Genomic DNA, 15,655 nt, shown 5'->3' on the forward strand with positions numbered 1-15,655 from the left:
AAAAAATGCACAGTTTAATAAATGAAAGCTACCATTTATTGCTAGAAAGAAAGGCCATATGTAGTATTTTATGTTTCATCCATTTCTTTGGTCCCCTGCTGATTAATCAGCTGAAGTTTCTGTCTTCTAGCGATTAAATCAATACAGGCTTTCTGCTCCATTGGTGAGTAGTTTGACCATTGACTGGGTGGAAATGTGATCTGTTATTTAACTAGTAAAAATATGAAAGAAATATGAAAATAAGCAAAATCTGCCAGTGCAGAAGAAATGGTTCTACATTGTATTTAATGTCTCTGTACTATAAAAGTTAATGGAAACCAGTCACAGTGATAAAATCTGGAGCTACTATCTTAAATAGAAGGAATCTGGGGGTTCTTGTGGCAGAAATAAAGACTGGAATTTAAATTCTAGGGATTTCCTTCTTTGCTTATGAGCTTTTCTTTTTTGCTAACAACTACTGTAGAAAGAGTTGGAAAATGCACATTTCAACGAAGCAGAAAAGCGAAGACAAAACAGCATATTGAATTTAGATCAGAAAGAAACTTCCACAGAGCAAAACCAGAAGGCAAGTCAAACCTACTGATAGAAAGGCCAAAGTGGCATGCTTTAGGTTAAACAAAAATCCTTCGTGCTATTTGCAATTGAATATAGTAGGGGGGAAAGGCAAAAAAGAAAGTTCAAAGCTAGATAGAATAGTACAGAAGGAGAATAAAAGTTGTACAGAGGAGGAGGTGAATAGAAGTAATCCTAATATTTGTTTGGCTACAGCCACCATACGCACCCAACAATAAAGAGGAAGGGGAGGGGGGCTAGAAAAGAACGTAATTCTTAGAGTATAAATGTTGAAATTCTCAAATTAGTGGCAAGTTTGGAGAAAACTACAAAATGCACACTCAATATCACCTTTGTTTACATAAATCCCATTTTCAGATAAAAGAGATGGAAGAAAAACTATGAATGGATACACATCACTTTTGGATCATACCTTCACTAATGGGTGGTTGAATGACATTAAAGTATCTAGGTTACAACTTAGAAGAGAATTTCCAACCATTAGTCAAATGAAATAAAAGCTTCCCTTTGAAGAGTAGAAGAGGAAAAATCAAACTAGCTCATTAATCAAGAAAAAACTAAAACTGAGCTGAAATTTTCAGTTCATTTTTTTTCTTCCTATGAAAAATGTTGGGAGGCAGTGGAGAGAAAGGAAGGCTAGGAGAAATTCTATAAAAAAAGAAATTGGTCACTGTGGGGCGGGGGGAGACTTAACATTAAAGTTTGTGGTGGCAGCAGAAGTGGCATTTTTCTTTTGTTCTTTCTCTTAAGTAGTAGTACTACCAATAACATATATACAGTATGATCAACATTTGATTACATTTACGTCTGGGATAGGCAATGTGACACACATGGACACCAGTGCACCCTTAGACATGGTTCTTGGTGTACAACGAGATGCCTTACCCTTTCCACTTCTTATTTTTATTTTCTTACTGGCTGCTTGGATTGCTTCAAAGCAAAGTGAGGTGCTCCCACCTTCTCCCATGAATAGCTCTGGGCTACACATGGAGCCCAGGGACATTCTTAGGAAATGAAGATGGTAGGTGCTTTTATCTGCAGCTCACCCATTTTGTGGTGGTGTCCAGGGCAGTTTCTCAAATTGCCAAATGGGCTCAAAGACTCCAAAAGGTTGCCTACTTCTTAATTAAGCCCTTCCATCAATGGAGCGCCTTCTATCAGCAGAAAAGGGAAGGGGATGATTCCCTCTCTTTCCCCATTCCAGGACCCCAAATGCCCTAAAATTCTGCTCCATAGGGTTGGAGACACAAAAGGCTGCAGGGGGGAAGGAGAGGAGGAGAAAGCTGAAGTCCATTTGCATGATGTTAGATTTTGTCCATAGGATTGTAAATTGGGCAAGATCTATACTACTGCTTTATAATGGTCTATAATGGTATCGACAACTGTTGGGGCCTAATGACACATTCCATATACTGTTTTCAAACTGCTTTCAAAGTGTTATATCCTGCTTGGTGTAGATCTGGGCACTAAGGTGCCAATGAACTCAAAGTGAAAAGTTAGTGGCTGAAGTCCAATTGATTTCAGTGGAAACCAAGTGCAGCTAAGGCTGTAGTCCTATATCCACCAAGTCGACATGCATATATTGTGCTGAAATTTAGGCCTAATCTACACCAACGAGGATTTTGCACTATGAAAGTGGTATATAAAAGGCAGGAGCCCCACTACTGCTTTATAGCGGTACTGAAGTGCACTGACAACTGTTGGGGCCCATTGACACATGCCATATACCACTTTCATACCACTATACCCTGCTTGGTGTGGCCTTTTATATACCGCTTTCATACCACTTTCATAGTGCAATATCCTGCTTGGTGTAGATTAGGCCATCGTCTGCATTCAACCTGCAATATTTTCATTGAGCTATTATAACAATATTCAGTTTCCTCCTCTGCACATTTTCTTCAAATGGATATACTAAATGCCAATACATAAATATATACATATACATTCAACAGAAAGAGGCAAAGCAGAAAGGGGCTAGAGTTCGAGCGAACAGCCTTTACTAAAACCAAATCAGTTTAGCCTGCATGATTTGTGTTCATGTCTTTCTTTATTAATTTACCCAATGATGTTGAAGTAAATGCACCCATCTTGCCCTTTCCTCAAGTAATAATTTCCCAGAGAACCACATGTTCTTGCTCTTTTTGTTTGTTTATTTTTAAAAAACCTCTTACAATACAGGAGAAGCCTTTTATACTATGCCTAACAAGTCAGCAAAGGCCCTACATTAGTGAACACCAGTCCTGCCATTAATTTTACTTTGTGACAGCAGCTTCCATTTGCTGCGTACCTGGATCAGGAACACCATACAAGACTGGATTAAGTGTTGCTCTACCTATTCTACAGAATGGGGTCCAAATTCATTTGGTTGTGGGACCTCTGCATGATTCAATTATTGCATGTTTTCCTCCATGTGAGTAGCTTCTATCTTGTCCTTTCCTCTAGTTGTCTTCAAAATTCCCAGCAAATCCACTGGGAATTTTCCCCACATATGTTCCTAAACAAAACAGGAGAATCATGGCCATGTTCCAAGCATGAGGGATATTTAGATTAAATGTAGCCAGCCAGCATGAGAAATAAAATGTTCTATGGTGCACAAGATTTTAGCAACAATCAAGGCAGGCTGGAGTGATAGACTCTTATAAGTGTGTGTGACTATTAACAGTTTTCAGCCCTAGCTATAAACACAACTTTCAGTAGGGTAGACCTGTGTCCTTCTTTACAAAGGACAGTTCTTTTTGGAAGGGCTGTCAGAGGACAGTTCTCTATATGAAATTGTCCTCTGTTTCAAGGGTTGTTCAGCCCAAGTCTGTTTTAAAGATAAAATTCCATAAGTGCAGGACTCCAGAACAGGAGCTTCATCCCACGTACCTGTTTCCCTCGAATTATCCCCTAAAGCGCTAAGCTGTCGCCGTCGTTGTTGCTACTGGGTGGCTAGATCTTTTGCATATCAGGAAATGGGTTTAAAGGGGGAAATGTAAAAAAGTCATAAAAAATCAACGGATGACCCAATCCAATTCAAATTTGGTATGCTTAAAGCTCTCCTTAATATCTATTACGGTGCCAATTTTGATGTCTTCATCTTTACAGCTTACGCAGGTGTAAGCATTTGTTTATTTTTTCTTCAAATCCTGCTCCTGCGCCCCAGTGGCAGCTCGGAAAACAACAAATGATACGCTCAAAAACTAGTAGCAAAATATTGCACTTCTTTTGGTTAAGAAGCACAATTAAAGCAGGATGCATGGAAGTACTTCACAGCAAAAGCAGATTATAAACTGGAAAACTTTGGAGTCCTTTGCACGCAATTCACAGTGATTGCACAGTATAACGCTGGTGTGATAAAGCTCCAGGACTCCAGAGTGCAGGACATCGAATGTTGGGCTGTAGTTACAGGAAGCCAGATTCCAGCTGGACATCAGGAAAAACATCCTGACTGTTAGAGTAGTATGACAATGCAACCAATTACCTAGGGAGGTAGTGGACTCTCCCAGGCCAGATCTACACCAAGCAGGATATTGCACTATGAAAGTAGTATGAAATCAGTATAAAAGAGGCAGGAGCCACACTATTGCTTCATAGCGATATTGAAGTGCACTGACAACTGTTGGGGCCCATGACACATACCATATACTGCTTTCATACAGCTTTCATACCACTTTCATAGTGCTATATCCTGCTTCATGAAGATCCGCCCCCATGCTAGAGGCCTTCAAGAGGCAGCTGGACAGCCACCTGTCAGGCATGCTTTAAAGTGGATTCCTGCATTGAGCAGGGGGTTGGACTCGATGGCCTTATAGACCCCTTCCAATCTTACTGTTCTATGCTTCTATGAAAAAAAGGAAAGCAGGAGCCTTGAAGTTGTCCATCAACAGTTAGCAGACAAAGCAGGCACACAGTTCACCTGGGGGGACATCTACATGAAAACCGAATGAGAAGCACTTCTGGGTATTATTTGGATTTTCATGAAATTGGTTTTGGTCTGTCAGGGACACATGAAGCTATACCTAAAAATCCACTTTTCACTGGTCACACAACAATACTTGAAACTCCCATACTTCGGAGTTGGGTAGGCAAAGTAGAACTCAACATCAGTGAGAGAGGCCTGTTCCACATCCCTGTCCATGTTCCCCCGTTCAGAGAAGTTAATTGGAAGTGGTGAATTAAACCCCCATAGTATAACCCCACACCTTTCGCCTGACATCCACCATTGGGATAAGAAAGATATGAAGCATTCAAACTGTGCTTTTATGAATGGAGAAAACAGGTTGCGTTCTGTGAATGAGTGAAGGCCGTAGTGCGGTAACCTGCCTGATTGGAAGGAGCATTCTGTGAATGGGAAAAGCAGCCCTACTGAGTGGTAACAGCATGACTCTGATTTTCTCAGTGGGAAAAAGACGCTAGATTCTCAATGGCTAAATGCTTGTGAATGTGAAGTAGTGCTAAGTGAGAAGAAGTCTGTGTCCAAAAAGAGGGAATGGGGGGGCACACCCAGGATTTAATGTGGAGGAGATGGGGCACACTGCAGCGGAACCACGCCAGAGTCACATTTAAGTGACTTCCCCCAAAATACACCCTTTTCAGAGGGAAGTGGTGAGATGCCTGCAGACATCATCTGTCATGAATGACCATGATGTGCGCTTCTTCTGCATTATATCAGTCATATAGGTTGGGCTCGGCTCATGGTTTTCTCCACTGTTGTGAAATGTATTGTATTTCTCTTCACTTCATAATAATTATCTATAGATTTGCACCTATATATATCAAGTAGGCTGCCTGTTTAAGCATTAAGCAATTCATTAATTACTACAGCAATGTACGTTTTGTTTGAACTATGTGAATGTTTGATGATTTTAGTAATCACAAATAATGTCTACAGAAACTGCTCTATGGCTACCTTGCACCACCAACCTGTATCTTCAGTACCTGTATATATACTACCCAATCTTTTAGGTGTTAGATAACATTTGAAGAAAAAGGTCTTACCTTTAGATTTAAATATTTGGTTTCCAAGGCTACATTATCCTAGATCCATTTCCAGGACTCTGCTGAGATCTGTTGGCCTAAATCTCTCTCCCATTTTTTGTTTTGTTTTGTTGATGTACGTTAGACACATAAGTCCTCCCAGATGTGGACTTTATTGTCTATGCTTTTTCCGATTCATTCTGGTTCTGATGGAGCCAATGGATATCACATCAGGTGTTTTGTGTTGAACCCTTCTTCTGAACTGGTCACCTGATTGTGTATATTGGTGTGTAATGGGTTGTGGTGTGCGTCTCTTTCAGTTCAGTTTCAACAGAGACTTTCAGATAATGTTTCAGGGGGGACATTAAGCTTCATTACAGCTTTTGGTTCAATTTCAGGTTCAGGTTCAGTCCCTGATGACTATGCACAAAGTGTACATTTTTACTGTCATGCTATTGTATTTTAATGGTTTTTAATTTTTGTGAAACTCTCAGAGAGCATCAGCTATGGGCTGGTAAAGAAATATAATAAATGAATGAAATGAATGAATGCCTTCTCCTGCACTGCAAATCCAGGGCTGTCCTTGAAGTGGCAAGGCTTATTTGCATTTTCCACACAAGTGGAATGGTTGGTCGGTATTAACAAACTGGGGTCGCTGACATCAAGAAATAATGGCACTATGAACTGGAAACATCACTATCAACTCCAAGCTATAAAAGTTGACTGAGAGGATTATACAGAGCTTCCTAAAATGAGAATGAAAGTCAGGGCTGAAGTCCAGGGCCCTACAGCCCAGCCTCCCCCAAATGACTACCCAAAGAGTCACAAGTGGTGCAGCAACACGAAAGAGGCCTGGTGTCAGCACCTGGGTTGACCTGGGCATGCTGGTGCCCACAAGGGCTGTCACTGGCCACTGCAGCATCCTCTTGTTCTTCTATAACTATGTAGATGTTTGCAGATGCCCATTTGATGTAATGTTAAAAACGTATTATCCTCCCCCCCCACCCCGCTTTTTTTTTTTTACAACAACATGGTGCTTATTGCTCAGTAAATGTGTTTAGCATCAGGGCTGCAGAAGCAAATACCATTTTATTCCGGCAGTCATGCTGCTGCTATGATTTAAGTGGGTTTAAAATGCAAATCTGCAGGATATTTTTCTGTTTTATCAGGGTTGGTAACCGGCTATATCTGGTGTTGCTCTAACATATCAGGAACGTCAAAGCAGTTGTAAAGCTTGTAATGATTGAGAGGGGGAGAACCAATTGAAGTAATATACAGCTGAAGTAATACACATGGCCGTCTGAAGGGAGGAGCCCACAAGACCGTTAGGGCCAGGGTCTAAATTTACTGAGCTGCACCACTGTCAGTTTCTTTGTTCTGAGGCTCTGCCCTATGACCATATTGAAGAGCTTTTTTCTTTCTTTCTAACTCCATGCATCGAGAGGTGTGGAATTTTCATAACGTAATGCAAATGCTTCTCCACATATTGTTGTCATTACATCACTGAATGAGGAGGGAACCATAAGGGCTGTTGTCTTCTCCAGTCCTGTGCAGTAGGTTTCCCTTGGCCTAAGCTGTTGTTGCCCACCTGGTTTTCTCGTGGTTTTGCAGCATGCACTGTGGCTTTGATCAGAATCCTGTGCCTGCTTGCTTTCTTACACCTAAGAATGCAACACACCTAATTACCTAATCTGCTCTCTCTAGTTCATGTTTCCCCAAGAGTCCATTTCTCATTTTATGTTAAATTCTCCCTTCTGTCTCTCACACTCCTTCACGATGATGTTGTGTAAGGTCTCATTAGATTATCTGTCTAATTTGGATCGGAGGCTCCTTAGAGGAGGAACCTTGTGTTTGGTCTAATACATAATACTTCATCATGCTGTTAGATATGTCTTCTGGGACTGTATTAAATAGGAGTGGTATATTATTAAGGGAAAGCATCTGGCAGCTTCTGGCACCTGGGGTCTGTTCTGATGTGGCATCAACAAAGTACAGTGAAGTATCGTTAAACAGCCTTGCTTCTTGAATACAGGGCCAGTTTCACCATATTTATTTGTATTATCATGTTCATGCAAGGGATATTAATGTGACACCCCACCCCAAACACACACACACACACACACACACACACACACACACACACACACTGAAAGAACACATGAGGGGGGATGTGGGGAACCAAAGACTCCTGCCTCCACCGATCATGCAAGTCATGCCCATGTCCCCAACAGCAGAAACACACTCTCCTCCATCGTCACATTTCTTGTACATGGGAAGGGGCTTTGCACATGTAGCCTTGTATGTAAGTAGAGCTCCTCCATGCAATGGTGCCACTAAATAATTTTAGACTACGGGCTCAACAGTTTTATGCCCCCCCCTCTTTTGACAGTCTGTCTGCATTACTTCAGTTGTGAAGCTACACAACTAACATTTCTGTTCCCCCTTCAACTTCCATTCCATGCTTGAAAACTGCTTCTACATTCCCGATATGTTAGAACAACAACAACAATAACAACACTGTTTGCATGCTGAGTATGTGCATATTTAAACTTACTTAAATTGTAGCACCACCATGATTATGGGAATAAAATGCTTCTGCCCCTGCCATTGTCTGGGGGGTCATTTGGGGGGTCTCCGAGGCTGCAGGGCTCTGAACTTGCTGCACCTTTGCCTCCATGCTAGGTGGTGGATTGAATGGAGCAGGTCCCCCATAGGTGGATAAACTCTATGTGTATTCCTTAGCACATATCTGGAATCCTTTCCCATGCCAGCCCAAAGCGTGGACAGTGTGGTGTGGTGCAGCGCATCAGCAATGGGGGACAAGGGTAATCTGTGCAGATCCATGCATTCTTTCAATGTATTGGGGAGGTGTAATGTGGACCTCTGTATAGTAGTAGCCTCAGCAGGGAATGAGTGATGTCCATCATGTTCCATGTGAAGGCTTCTACACAAATATTTTGTTTACTAATCAAATGCTGATGTGGATCCTTCCCACTCCCATATCATGGGGACTATGCATGTAATTCTTTCTTTTTAAAGGTATCAATGTAGGGGTTTTTTAGGACTGTGCGGAGAGAATGCTGAAGTTGGCCTTTGCGCAAGATTTGCTGTTGCTCAGGGATTTAGTACCATACCAAAGGCATCTGGACAATGAAAAACAAAATCAGTTTTAACTCTTATGAGATGTATTTTAATTTCAAATATTCTCCCTTAGAGCTCCTTTGGTATTCTGAATCTAGTTCAAAACACACCCCACTTGACTATTCAGCATGTCTGAAAGTCAAAATTTAAAATGAACTCCAAGGCAAGGAAAGAGGGTGTTTACAGGAGCCCAGTTATCAAAAAACCATAATAATGCTAGTTTGGCACCTAAAAAGAGAGATACCTAAGTCAAGGGGAATTTGTGAAAGCTTGGTCTTGAGAGGATTGGATTGTTTTGCCGTTTCTTCATTACATATTTATCTACCCCACTTTTCTTTCAAGGATCTCAGAACAGTGTACATATGGTTTCAAGGTGGCCTCCCACCCAGGCAGCTTACAAGGCCAGATCTGTTTGTCTTCCATGACAGAATGGCTTCATGGGCCTTCAGCTCATTCTCCGGCTACACATTTGCTTGTAACTTCTTTTATTCACAGTAGATGGCAGCCTGTGAACATGGAAAGGTGATCATTACAAAGGGAAGGGACTAAAAAGAAAAGAGTCAGGTTGGAATATGGAACACATTTGGTGTAGAGTAAGCACACCCGGGTCTGACAGGATAAAAGGAGGATGAATAGATAGGCTGATAAAGCATATGAAATTACCAAACTACACAGCAATGGCCATATGAGCAAATAAACTAAGTATGCTTTCATTGTGATGATCACAATCATGAGGAATAATATTCAAGAAACTATAAGCCTATTTATTTTATTCTTCTACAGTAATGGGTAGGCATCTCCTTTTTTCTTTTAAACAGAGCCCTGGCATCTACCAGCTGAAGTCATTTATAAAATGGCAGCTCGGAGTGGAGCCAGCTACAAAATGGCAGCATGAGCTGCAAGCATATGCACACCTGTCTGTGACTAGACTTCAGTTAACATAGGCCCTATTCACATGATCACGGGGATGGGTAGATAGGGGAACTAAACTGTGGGGAGGGATAAGAAAACCATGATGTGCACACACCTCACAAGACCGCAGAACCACACAGAGCAGCGTGGTTCCCTTACCCATCCACGTAGTGTGGTTTCCTTGTTGTTCTCCCATGGTGGCAGCAGCATATTCCATCGCCCATCGCAGCAGAGATCAGGTTGTACCGATTGCTCCAGCTGTCACTATGCGACAGCGACCATAGAGCATCACTGGACGTTTGCTAGAGCATTGCCAGAAGCTCCAGACACTCTAGGAAGCCATCTCCATGGCTGCCACTTTTTTCAGTAGAACGATGGGATTTATCCATGGAGCACCCCACAGATGACATGGTAAGCCATGCAGGGGGCCCTTACCCCCACTGCAAGTGGGGGTTACCTGGGGTAGGCACTTTATGTATCATAGGGGAGGGAGAACCACCCATCACATGATACACTAATCCCATCTGGGTCACTCCCGAATGTGATCCACAGTGGGTTAGCATTATATGTGTATCCAGCCTTAGTGAGACTTACTTCTAAATAAACATATCAAATGGCAGCTTTGGTTGCTATACCTCCGAGAACCATATACTGGGGTTACCTGCCTTCCGGTAAAAATATACATCTAAGTAATTACAAATCAAGGTAGGGTGGCCAAGTTTCCTCCTTTACTTAGGACAGTCATCTATTTGAAGGTGTCCTCTATTTGAAGATCTGTCCAGTCCAAGTCTGGTTTAAAGTCAAATCACCATATGGAAGAAGAGCAGGAACCGTGAAGTTGCCCATCAATATTTACCCCCTAGACACCACAATGAGCAGGCCCACAGGTGAGAAGTATTGATTTTCTATTTAAATTATAGAAGTATTTCTAAATGTGCAGCTATACAAATAAATTAGCATATGCAAATATTATGCAAATTGGCACGCTCTTTTGGGGTGACGTGTTTCCTGTTTTTGGCGATCAAGGGTTCTGATCTCAAACTGTAAACATGTACAGTGACAGAACCAGCCTCTTGCAAACCTTATCTTAAACTGCAGAGTACAATCTTATGCATGTTTCCTCAGAAGTAAAACCCCGGCATAGCTATCTTTTCCAACATTATCAGAACACCAGACTTGCTCTTCTGTGCTTGTAAATTCGAAACTTTAATTCATTTTACACAAAGCCAACCTCTTGCAAAGCTTATCTTAAGCTGCAGGGTGGCATAGGATTGCAGCAAGCATTCTCTTTTCTTTGGCCTTGAGCTGGGTTTTGAACACTTGGTAGATAATGCATTATTTCAGTTAGGGCTCATCCCTGGAACCTACGAAAAAGGTTACCCGTTGTTGGTTGTTGTTTTTCCTGCCAAGGCCTTTGTGCCATTGTGTATTGTATCATAGGAAGACATTTAGGAAGTAAAACATTTTTCAGAATGCAGATGAGATGATGGGGAAAGCATCTCTGGCTATATTTCTGAGTATCCTAAAAGTTTCCATGATCTCAATTGCATTTACTTCAAAGTAAGTAGTTTGGGACAAAGGAGACCCTTACTCAACCCATCCATCCCAACATGGCACGGCAAGCAGTAGTGGCCACTGTTGCTAACAATGAATGAAAAAGACTTAAGTTTCAAACGTGGAAAGTCTGAACGTCTCAAAGACTGAGAGTCTCAAACAAAACGGGATTCTTAGGGCATGTTTAGACCTAGGGAGGGGAGGGGGAGGATCTCACGATATGGTGATCGCAAGATCCTCCCCCTCAGTCAACATTTTGGATTTTTAAATTTTTTTAAATTGCTTTATTTATTTTTCCAAAATATACATATAAACAAATATTCATAAGTAAACGCATGTTCATTTATACAATAATCTTTTTTTACCTCCCAAAATTATAAACAAAATTACTTTTCATTTCAAATTTTATCTTTTAACCCTTCCCCCCCTTCCCTCCCTATTCCCTCCCTCCCCCCCGCCTGGTACATTTCTCATAAATTGTCCCATTTCTTTTTCTAGGATGTTATATCACTTCTATTTATCTCTTCCTTTATTATTTTTATAGTTATTTTCTAAACATTGCTTCTTTTCATGAGTCCCAGAGCATCCCATACGCCTCTGCCAGAGTTGTTCTGTTTGTTTCTTTCTTCATATATTCTATATACTTTTTGCCAATCTCTCTTAAAATTATCTTTTTGTTTTATTCCTCTTTGTAATTGTAATTTCTGTGTCAATTTTTCACTAATTGCTATTTCCTTTTCCATATAGCTACTGTCAGCATCTTTGCTGTTTTCCAATTACTTGCTATTAGTTGTCTTGCAGATGTCAGTCAACACGTGGCCATTTTGGATTTTTTTTTTCTATTGAAGATAGGTGCACAAGCACACTATCAAAAAGGTAAGAGTTTGGGTTTTTTTAAAAAAAGATCTTGCTCCCCCCTCCCCCCCCAATGGGCACAGAGCTCCTGAAGAGCTCCGTGCTCCATGCTCGGTTCCTTGCTCCTCGCGTTTACTTGCGAGGAGCCAGGACAAAAACAGGATGGCTACCCACATGTCCTGTGGTGTCGGGACGATCCTGAGACCACGGGAAAAGTCAGGATGAAAGCCATCCCGGTTATCCCGGAGAAAGGGAGGGATCATCCCTCCCTGCCCCTGGGATCCCCTGTGCATCATGTGGACGCACGGGGATGATTCCAGGGTGATCCCCGGGATAAGCCCTTGTGTAGACATGCCCTTAGAGAGTGGCGTGTGTAGCGGGGTGGGATGGGGGAGAAAAGATTTTGAGAGAGATAGTGTGTGGGGGAGGATTTCTTTCAAAATTAAATAAATTATAAATTTTCTCCAGTTGTGATTGTCATGACGTCTAGCTTTTTAAAATTCAGTGGCTTATGCTGGGATGGGACCTGCTTTTCTGAGCAGATATCCCATGATAAAGCAGTGGGTGTCCCAGAAGCAGCGGAATCAGCCAAGTTGCAGCCCTAAAACTACAAATTTCGTTCTGGTCCTGCTACTGCCAATGGAGTCAGCCCAGTCAAGTTCTTGTTCTCCTCCTAAACTAAACAAAAAACATAACAGTAGCAATGATAAATTATGTAATACATTTAAACTGGCAGCAATAAAACTAGGAGGTATGGAGATTAAAGATGTCTTCAATTTTTGGTGAAACAAATACAAAGAGGACCCTGACAAATTTCACATTGGAGAGCATTCTAGACTCAAGGCATTAGTACAGAAAAGGCCCTATCTGTTGGGCTTGCTCATCCCACAGATTCCTCCCAAATACAGTCCAAGCCACTCCAAACAACTTTGCATTACACAGAGATAGCTCCCAACATTATTGCTGGGAAAATCCATTTCTCCCTCAGCAAGTCTGAGAACTGAAGCTAAGCTCAACGGGAACAGAGATGCCTGAGGAGTGGTGATAGCGGGAGATGACGTCATCCCTGCTAATTAAAGTAACCCCGCCTTAGACCCTAAGAGCCCTGGCTCCACTACAACACTGCTTTCTCATTATACTAGACTTCACAAAACCTAACAGGAGGCTTATGGGCCTAGCACACGCCAGTGTTGATGCATGCCAAGGTCTAGGGGTCTCTGAGCAGGCCTAGTGCTGTCTGGAATGATGGAGGACCCTACAAAATCTTCTGAACATCCCGATTTTGTAATTTGCCCAAGTGCTGGGGGCTAACCTGCCCCAAAGCTGGGGTGGGGAAAATTCTTCCACAGAATTCTTTTGACCCACCTCCAGGAAAATAGGAGCTACAGGAAATGGGTTCTGCATTTTATTAATATATTTACCATAATTTTAGGTCATTTTTATGGACAAATACCCTATCAAGGCAACTTACAAGATAAAATAACAAATATGAATTGAACACAGTGATGATAATAAAAATAAAATCCAACCCCCAAATGTACAAATATCCAATAAATAATCGCAGCTATAAATCATCAGAAGTACGATAAAGCACATCTGAGAAGAAAGCTGGCAAAAATGAATGGGTCTTTAAGGCTTTTCTAAAGGCCAGTAATAATTGGGTTTGACAGACTCAGCTGGTAATACAATGCATTGGGCTGGTGGAGGGCCAGTTTAGGCTGTTTGAAATATCTGTAATTTTTCCATGGTTATATATTCTTCTAAAATATGCATCCAACTTTATGAAGCAGAGATGCCACAACAGAAAATAGTGGGTTTTTTAGTGAAGTATATATATATATATATATATATATATATATATATATATATATATATGTTTTCGCCCTTACAAGAAAAGAGTGTAGCATATGTATTGTTGGGTATTTGGAACCCCAGCATATGTTTCAGCATGGAGCTCATATAGTTCACTATTATTCTACCACTTCCCACCCCTTCATATCATATCTTCCTTACCATTTGATGGGATGCTACAGCAAACCAAGCTCAGCTCAACCCAAGGTAGTTTGGTTTCCTCTCTCCAGGGCTGACCCCAAACATTTTGCTGCCTGAAGTGAAGGACAAGATGGTGTCCCTGCCCATCTCATTTACAGAAGCTAACTGGGCTGGCAATTTACTTCAATACTTGTGAAGGGGTAGTGGGCACCACCACACTTGAGGCAGCAGGCTAATTTAGGTGCTTCAGAATTGAGTGTGTGGCATAAAGAGATCTGTCCTCCACCAGAGGAAAACAGCTGGGGGATTCAGGAGGAACAGCTGGGCTGCTACCACTGTCCCCCAGATTGTGCCACCTGAGGCGATGACTGCCTCACTCTAGCTGATGGTAGGGCCAGGCCTACCTTTCTCTCTGCTACACTCCATTTCTCAAAATTTATCAGAAACAATCTTAGTGAATAATGAATCCTTAGTAGAACACAAGGTACCAATCCTAATTTCCTTTGTGTCCTGGGACTAGAATCTGAAATGGCAGGTTATAACATCATAGATGTGGCCATATGCAGAAAGAAACAGCTATGAACTTATTCACTTTGGGAGAGCGAGGTCAGTTTACATTGGCTGAAAACTGGGTTCCTCGCTTTCAGATTGGCTTGATGATAATATTTTAGTTGTTATATCTATGAAACCAGATGAGTCTACAGATCCCAGGCATACTTCGTATGTATAAACAATAATAGACTCAGAGTTGTCTTGCCTTGTAAAAACACACCATTTATATTTTTCAGCTTAATGAGCAAGAGAAGGGTTGCCAAGGTGCAATTACACAAAATATATACTGCACTGATTAGGGATTCTGGTTCTTTAATGTTCAGAAGAAGGCTTTGAGTTCACATTAAATCTTTTTTTCTCCCCCTCTAATGAGATATGGCTTTATCTGACTCAGGGCACAAAAAAGATACAATTAGCTTGAAAAAAACCTATGGTTTAATCAGTAAGGAAAGAATGTTTCTTACAAAAACATAAGATGCCATCCTGATTCTGCTACAGCTCTCTCAATAGGATTGCCATAGCTGGCTGACGAGCCTCGCAATGAACAAAGTTAATCACCTGAAGATTCCTAAGAAAGCCTCAGCAATGGTGGTGGCAACTACTCCCTAGTTAGGCATGGTGGTGGCAACTACTCCCTAGTTAGGTATGACCAGGCTGGCTGTGTTGAGATGCACAATGTGGGAAGTGGCATAGTCAAAGAGTAATTCTCTGGCCATTCTGCCGGCTCTGTTAACTTGGAACCCCCCAACCTAGAATCTTTTCCAAACATATGCCAAAGTTTTGTGCCGTTTTGTGCCGCAAACCCCGAGTTTTGTGCCGCCCCAGGAAGCCGGGAAACAACATGCCCTTAGGTGTGGTCTGGTGAATGAGAAAAATTTCACATTCTCAGACAAACTCCAAACCAGTGCCAAACATTAGTACTAGTTTTGTGCTGTTTTGTGCTAGTTTGGAGTTTGTCTGAGAATGTGAATTTTTTCTCATTCACCAGACCACACCTAAGGGCATGTCGTTTTCATACTTTAGGATGTGGCACAAAACTCGGGGTTTGTGGCACAAAATGGAACAAAACTAGCACTAATTTTTAGCACCATTTTGGAGTTTGTCTGAGAATGTG

This window comes from Elgaria multicarinata, chromosome 8 (assembly GCF_023053635.1).
Source record: "Elgaria multicarinata webbii isolate HBS135686 ecotype San Diego chromosome 8, rElgMul1.1.pri, whole genome shotgun sequence".
Lineage (NCBI taxonomy): Eukaryota > Metazoa > Chordata > Lepidosauria > Squamata > Anguidae > Elgaria > Elgaria multicarinata.